The following is an 8,913-nucleotide window of genomic DNA, read 5'->3' on the forward strand; positions in this document are numbered from 1 at the left end:
ATCATACTATGAAGGACTTGACATTGAGACTGGGACTTGGACTTCATTCTTTTAAAACTTTGTCCTTGGGAAAGGGTCTGAGTCCTGATTTAGAAAGATGAATGTAGCAGAGACTGCTTTGCATTTACTAATATTCATTTTCTGCTCTTCCTGAGAACATGATTAGACTAATTTTCCAGTCTTTCACTTGGTTGTGTGAGGCTATGTGATTGGGCTTTGGCCCATGAAAGTGGGTGGAAGTGATGTAAGTGTGTCACCTCACTGCCAAAGTTGTTAAGAAGAGGGCATGTCCTCCCTACTTGATGGCTGAATGGAGGCATTCTGAAGACCTAGAAGTAGGTGGAGTCCCAAGGTAGAAAGATCTTGAATTCCTGAATGGACATTGCATGACTAGAGACATCTGTGTTGAAGTGTAACCTGAGTGTGTGGGGGTGTGTTAAGTCATTGTGATTTTAGGATTAACCTGCAGACAACAGCTTGCATTATTTCCCTAATTAGTCTTTTAGGCATACACAAGAGGAAGAGGAAAAGGAGGATTCTGGAGTGAATAGGGCCAGTTGAGCTGCTCTTTCCCTGATAAAATAATGACAGCTGAGTCCAGAGTTGACACAATAAAGAACACAAAGAATTTTGAAAAAATACTTATTAATTTAGATGTAAAGCATGAATTAAAAGAAAGATACAAAGATAACCTCAATATTTTAAGCTGAGAAATTAGAATAGTAGTTACCTCAGACAAATAGGGATAATTGGAGAGAAGACCTGAAGTGGGTAATGAAGATGCAGTGAATGTTGTTTGGCATCTGAGCAATACAGGAATCTGGAAATGCAAGATGGGAGATTAGGTGAAAAATCAGGGTATAGCTTTAGGTTTATGAGTCTTTAACATCTGCAAAGAAACCAATAATAATGGCAGATGAAAAGTATGATGACAGTGTATGGGGATTCGAATGTTAAGAGAAAAATAAGAACTAGTGAAGAAGGCAGAAAAATAAATACTAGACAAAAAGGAAGAAGAATGTGGAGGCAGTCTAGAAAAGATAGTTCATGAAGTAATTTGTTTAACACTGACAAATAATTCAGATTATCACAAATGGTGAGGAATGAGAGAAAGCTATTTGCTTAGACATATTTAGGCTCCTTCCTGGGGGGCATTCCTCTGTATGGCTGGTGTAGATCTTTATAGGTAGATATTGCTATAATATAATTTGGAAGGCGTAGTCATTGGGCTGCCTTAGTGTAAGCCCAGGACAAAGGAAGCTTGGAAAAGCGTAAGACACATCTTTTTATTTACCATAGGTTTTGACTCTGTCATATTTGTTGAAGCATCTTTTATGTACCAGGCATCATCTACAGTGAATAGAATGGGAGATGGTCAGACCATGTATTAGTCTGTTCTCACACTGCTCATAAAGACATAAATGAGACTAGGTAATTTATAAAGGAAAGAGGTTTAATTGACACACAGTTCAGCATGACTGGGGAGATCTCAGGAAACTTACAATCATGGCAGAAGGGGAAGCAAACATAATCTTATTTACATGACGGCAGCAAGAAGAAGTGCTAAGCAAAAGGGGAAAAAGCCCCTTCTAAAACCATCAGATCCCATGAGAACTCACTCACTATCATGAGAATAGCATGGGGAAACTGCCCCATGATTTAATTACCTCCAACCAGGTCCCTCCCAGGGATTATGGGAACTACAATTCAAGATGAGATTCGAGTGGAGACACACAGCCAAATCATATTATTCCATCCCTGTCCCCTTCCAAATCTCATGTGCTCACATTTCAAAACACAATTATACCTTTCCAACAGTCCCTTAAAATCTCACCTTATTCCAGCATTAACTCAAAAGTCCAAGGCTGAGGTCTTATCTGAGACAAGGCAGTCCTTTCTGCCAATGAACCTGCAAAATCAAAAGCAAGTTAGTTACTTCCTAGATATAATGGTGTTGTGTTACAGGCATTGGGCAAATAAACCTGCTCCAAATGGGAGAAATTGCCCAAAACAAAGGGGCCACAGGCCCAATGCAAGTCTGAAATCCAATAGGGCAGTCATTAAACCTTAAAGTTCCAAAATGATCTCCTTTGACTGCATGTCTCACATCCAGGGCACACTGATGTAAGAGGTAGAATCCCACAGCCTTGGGCAGCTCCACCCTATGGCTTTGCAGGTTACAGTCTCATTCCTGACTGCTTCTTAGGCTAGCATTGAGTGCCTGCAGCTTTTCCAGGCACATAGTGCAAGCCATTGGTGGATCTACCATTCTGGAGTCTGGAAGATGGTGGCCATCTTCTCATAGCTCCACTAGGCAGTGCCCTAGTTGGGACTCTATATGGGGACTCTGACCCCATATTTCCCTCCTGCTCTGCCCTAGCAGAGGTTCTTAATGAGGGCTCTGCCCCTGCAGCAAACTTCTGCCTGGACATCCAGTCATTTCCATACATCCTCTGAAATCTAGGGGGAGGTGCCCAAATCTCAGTGTTGACTTCCTTGCACCCACAAGCTCAATACCACGTGGGAGGGAGCTGTGAAGTCTTGAGGCTTGCACACTCTGAAGCAATGACCTGAGCTGTAACTTGGCCCCTTTTAGCCATGGCTGGAGCATCTAGGACTCTGGACACCAAGTCCTTAGGCTGTACACAGCAGTGGGGCATAGACCCAGCCTAGGAAGCCATTTTTCTCTCCTGGGCCTCTGGGCCTGTGAGGGGAGGTGCTGCCACAAAGGTTTCTGACATGGCCTGGAGAAATTTTTTCCTATTTTCTTGGTGACTAACATTCAGCTCCTCATTGCTTATGCAAATTTCTGCAGTCGGCTTGAATTTCTCCCCAGAAAATGGGGTTTTCTTTTCTATCACATCATCAGGCTGCAAAATTTCCAAATTTTTATGCTTTGTTTCCTCTTGAATGATTTGCCACTTAGAAATTTCTTCTGCCAGATATCCTAAATCATCTGTCTCAAGTTCAAAGTTCCACAGATCTCTAGAGCAGGGGCAAAATGCCACCAGTCTTTTGGCATAGCAAGAGTCACATTTGCTCTAGTTCTCAACAAGTTGTTCATCTCCATCTGAGACCACCTTAGCCTGGACTTCATTGTCCACACCAGCATTTTGGTTAAAGCCATTCAACAAGTTTTCTGAGCCCTCCAAGTCTCTAGGAAGTTCCAAACTTTCCCACATTTCCCTGTCTTCTTCTGAGCCCTCCATACTGTTCCAACCTCTGCCTATTACCCGGTTTCAAAGTCGCTTCCATATTTCAGGTATCCTTATAGCAGCATTCCACTCTACCGCTACCAATTTACTGTATTGGTTCATTCTCACACTGCTAATAAAGATGTACCTGATACTGGGTAATTTATAAAGGAAAGAGGTTTAATGGACTCACAGTTCAGCATGGCTGGAGAGGCTTCAGTAAACTTACAATTGTGGCAGAAGGGGAAGCAAACACTCCCGTCTTCATATGGTGGCAGCAAGGAGAAGTACTGAGAAAAATGGGGAAAAGGCCCTTATAAAACCATCAGATCTCATGAGAACTTCCTCACTATCATGAAAACAGCATGGGGGAAACTGTCCCCATGATTCAGTTACCTCCCACTGGGTCCCTCCCACAACACATGAGGATTATGGGAACTACAATTCAATATGTGATTTGGGTGGGGACACAGCCAAACAATATTAGACCTCTAGTCATAATATAGAGTCATAGTTGCCACACTGTGCCTATAAATGGTGTCATGGGGTTACAGGCTGGATTGAACAGAGAGTTTTTTCAGGCCTGAGTGGATGGGTCAGGGAGACAGTGATTGTTGTGGGAAGTCAGGGACCCCAAACGGAGGGACTGGCTGAAGCCATGACAGAAGAACATAAATTGTGAAGATTTCATGGACATTTATTAGTTCCCCAAATTAATATTTTTATAATTTCTCACACCTGTCTTTATTGCAATCTCTGAACATAAATTGTGAAGATTTCACGGACACTTATTCCCCAATCAATACCCTTGTAATGTCCTATGCCTGTCTTTACTTTAATCTCTTAATCTTATCATCTTCTTTGAAAGCTGAGGAGGATGTATGTCACCTCAGGACCCTGTGATGGTTGCGTTAATGGCACAAATTGTTTGTAGAGCATGTGTGTTGAACAAATATGATGAAATCTGGGCACCTTGAAAAAAGAACAGGATAACAGCAATCGTTCAGGGAACAAGAGAAATAACCTTAAACTCTGACTGCAAGTGAGCCAGCGAGGAACAGAGCCATTAATTTCTCTTCTTTCAAAGCAAATAAGAAATATCTTTCTTTTCTCAGCAAGGAACATCCCTGAGAAAGAGAATGGCCCGTGAGGATAGGCCTCTGAAATGGCCCCTTTGGGGACAGCTGTCTTTTATGGTCAAAGCTGAAGGGATGAAATAAGCCCCAGTCTCCTGTACCACTCCCAGGATTATTAGGATGAGGAAATTCCTGCCTAATAAATTTTGGTCAGACAGGTTGTCTGCTCTCAAACCCTGTCTCCTGATAAGATGTTATCAATGACAATGCATGCCCAAAACTTCATTAGCAATTTTAATTTCTCCCCATCCTGTGGTCCTGTGATCTCGCCCTGCCTCCATTTACTTTGTGATATTTTATTACCTTGTGAAGCATGTGATCTCTGTGACCCACACCCTATTTGTGCACTCTCTCCCCTTTCGAAAATCACTAATAAAAACTTGCTGGTTTTATGGCTCAGGGAGCATCACGGAACCTGCCGACATGTGATGTCTCCCCTGGACACCCAGCTTTAAAATTTCTATCTTTTGTACTCTTTCCCATTATTTCTCAGACCAGCCAACACTTAGGGAAATAGAAAATAACCCACATTGAATATCGGGGGTAGGGTTTCCCCCGATAAGTGATATTAAAGCAGAGTGAATTCAAATAAGGGTACAGAATGAGCAAAGACAAACACATACTTGGATGTGGAAGATTTGTGGAATATATGTGTTTGGGTTTCTGGGTGCTGCGGCTGAAGAGGTAGGGCTATGGGACTTGTTCTGTAGCAATGCAGCTTCAGTGAAGATTTTAAACAAAGCAGGGGCACAGTTAGGTCTGTGTTTTGGCAATGCAATTCTGATAGACTAGAGGAGGATGGATTCGAGATGGGAGAAACTGGAAACCAGAAAGCCCATTAAAAAATTTATAGCAATTGTCAGGGAAGAAATTATGAGGATCCTTAAGTAGAGTGGTTGGCATGGGAGGAGGGAAAAGTTTTGAAAATGTTTCAGAATTGGAAAAGGCTGAATTTTGTGACAGACTGGTTGTAGAAATGAGTGGGAGCTTTAAGAAGGATTTAAAAATGTTGCTTGAAATTGATTATATCATTGTAGATGTTTGGGTGGGGGGTTTGGTTTTATATATCTAGACTATTATACACTGCATCCAATCTGGGAAAAAAAAATTGCCCTTACTCTTAAAAAATACCCCTGATTCAGCTGCTTCTCATCACTTCCTCTCTACTGCTATAGACCAAGCCACTGGCCTCTCTTGCTGGATTATTTTCATGCCCTCTAGTTTTCCTGCTTCTACCTTGCCTTTCTATAGTTGATTTGCAATGCAGCAGGCAACATTTTTTTCTGCTAAAACATAAGGAAAAACTTCTCCTTTTCTCAATATCTTTTGATAGCTTTCCAACTTTCTCACAGTAAAAAGCCAAAACTCTCACACAATCAATAAGAGACTACTCAGTCTGTCATACCTCTTGTTTTCCTCACCCATCCACCCCACTCCAAGCCCATTATCTACCACCTGTCTCCCTTAGCTCTAGCTTCATTGGCTTCCATGCATTTCCTAGAGTATGCCAGGCATAATTATCTGGCCCTTTGCACTTGCTTTTCTCTTGGTTGAGAATACTCTTTCAGATATCTGTATAATTTACTTCCTTACATTGTTCAGATCTTCACCCAAATGTCATATTTCCAGAGAGGACTTCTTGGCTACCCTATCCAACATGTAAGCATGCCCCTTCATCTTTCCCTACTTTTTTGCTTAATTTTGATGCCTAGTGCTTTTCATTGTTTAAACTATTTGCTTTTTACTTAATTACTTTGTTTATTATTTGTCTTCCAACTAGAATGCAAGTTTCATGAAGGTGTTTTTTTTTTAAATATCCTTTTCTGCTTCATCAGAGTGTTTAGCACATGCCCATTGCTCAATCTTTATTGAGTGAATGAAAGTTCTAGGAAAATACAACCTATAAGGAAAAAGCTAAAATTGGAGGAATTATTTTCATAAGCGTGTGAATCATTGAGAGAGAGTTTTGGTTCTCCATCAGCCAGTAATTTTATTCATTAACATTTCCTCCAAGTGATTTAAAAATGTTTAAACTACATTACCTAAATAATATAGTAATGAAAAATACATCATTTGATTATTGTTGAATCTTAAGTGTTGAAATTGGGATTACAGGAGAAATTTTGAGGACACGAAGCATCAAAAGCAGCAGCCTAGAAACAAATTTCTTGGATGAGGTGAGGAAAAGAAACAGAAGGATCTGTGAATTCCACATCTACATTGGGAGGCTGGATGCAAAGAGTTAGACGGAGGTTGTAGCTTGTTGAAGGGCTCAAAGACCTGCTTATATTTATGCTGCTTCGATACAGAAACAAAGAATTAATCGGCCATTCTCTATCATTACATTGATAACCATATGACAACAAATGTCATCACTCTTCCAAAGACACTGAGCAATTTACTAAGGATGAAACTTGAACTGTAAGATTTAGGAAAATGTCCATTATGCAATGAATGACGTTCAAGTGGGAAAGATTATAATTGTGTACCTTCTTTTTTTTTTTTTGTTTTTTTTTATCTTGAGACAGAGTGTCACTCTGTCACCCAGGCTGGAGTGCAGTGGCACTATCCCGGCTCACTGCAACCTCCACTTACCAGGTTCAAGTGATTCTTCTGCCTCAGCCTGCTGAATAGCTGGGATTACAAGCATGCACCACCACACCTGGCTAATTTTTGTAATTTTAGTAGAGCAGGGGTTTCACCACGTTGGCTAGGCTAGTCTTGAACCCATGACCTCAGGTCATCCACTCACCTTGGCCTCCCAAAGTGCTAGGATTATAGGTGTAAGCCACTGCACCTAGCCTATAATTGTGTACCTTTTGAACTAAAGAATTGTAACAGTGAAAAAGGTGAAGATAGTAAAGTCAGTCTTATGAATTGCATGATTGATTCATCCATTTGTCAACATTGATTGAATTTTTCCTTTGTGCTATGCACTCTTCTGAATGGTAATGATGCAAGATTAATTTTTAAAAATGTTCATTGCACTTAAAATGATCTTTGTAATGGGGACACAGGCAGGTAGGTGAATAATTGCTTTACTGTATAAAAATATTATGGTAAAGTTATGCAAAAAGTGCTGTGGAAAGCAATGAGAAGAAAATATGCAATTATAGAAGCCTGTTGTTTGCAAGATAATAGGATATAATTGTGAAAAACCCGCATGTGAGGGGGAAAAAGCAGTATTTATGTTATTATGCATTTCGATATATGTGTTGTTATATCTTAAGTTATTATATGCATATATTATGCATATATAATTTGATTAATGAAAGATAATATGAATTAATTAAAGATAATATTAATTAAAGATAATATAATGTTATACACATATGTGTATGTTAATAAAATTGACAGCCGAATTAATGAATGCATGTGTTAATCAAATTGACAGCTGAATTAATGAATGATGTGGCATCTTTGTAGATGACTGTATGTTCAGCAGTTAAAAATTTGAATCTGAGGTTTAGACCAGGGGTTAGGGCTAGAAAGCAGCATTTTAGAGGTGATAGCTAAAGCTATGGAAGTCAATGAGGTTACTCAGAGTATAGAGCAAGAAGAGGGTAAAACAAAATTTCTCGTTAAAGGGCATGTGGAGGAAGCGAAGTCTGGGATGGAAATGGCGGAAGAATATCCAGGGAGTCTGGACTTGAACCAGGAGACCCATTTTGAATGTCAAGAAAGGAAAATTTTAAGAAAAAAAATTTCAATCCTTTCAAATGCTTCATAGCATCACATAAAATGACTGAAATAAAATATTGTTAATAAAGGACATGTTGCAAATAGCTTATTTAATTGGTGAAAGGACTCGAAGTTTTAAAATGGTTTTGTTACTGTAAAGAGTATTAGGTACCTCCATACCTATAAAAAAGTAATTCAGGAACTAAAGAAAAAAAATGTCAAATATGATGTTTCCTATGTGGCCTTTCCATTGTGTCAGCAAGCATATTACCTGGGTTTTATTAGTCCAATAAAGCTATAGTTTTTTTTTTTTTTTAATTCAGGTTTGGATAAAATGCACATGATTTCTGGATTTTTAAAATATGCCCTATAAGACCATAAGGGAGGTATAGCATGGATCCAATTTTATAGAATCTATCTTTGTTCCCCCAGGTCACCCTTTTCTTGCCCTCTTTCTTTCCTAGTATTTCCTATAGAATCTCTCTGTGGTTTTCAAAATCCCACTGGCATATTTTTGTCAGACCCGACGTTCATCTTGTTGTGGGCTCAGATACTTCTGAAAGATCAAATCACAGAGCTTAATAAAATGCAGATAATGGCATTTTTGCTCATGTGGTGCATCTATTTCTTAACAAATTTAGGGGCCATTCTATATGGTAAATGGAAGAGTTGGCACTAAGGAAGTTAAGAATGTTGGCGGGCAGCGATGTGATTACTGGCTGGAAGAAATGTGGATGAGTTGGTCTATATCTAATCCTTTTGTGGCTTCCTGTGTGACACACTGTAATGAAAACATCACCACAAATTATAAGAATTGTCAAAGTAGGCTAACAAAGATTTTTTTGCTCTGGAGTTTGCTAACCAAAAATGTACAGTGCTTTGCATTATACATCCAGGCTTCT

The sequence above is a fragment of the Rhinopithecus bieti genome, unplaced genomic scaffold (genome assembly GCF_001698545.2).
Source record: "Rhinopithecus bieti isolate Rb0 unplaced genomic scaffold, ASM169854v2 scaffold_39883, whole genome shotgun sequence".
NCBI lineage: Eukaryota > Metazoa > Chordata > Mammalia > Primates > Cercopithecidae > Rhinopithecus > Rhinopithecus bieti.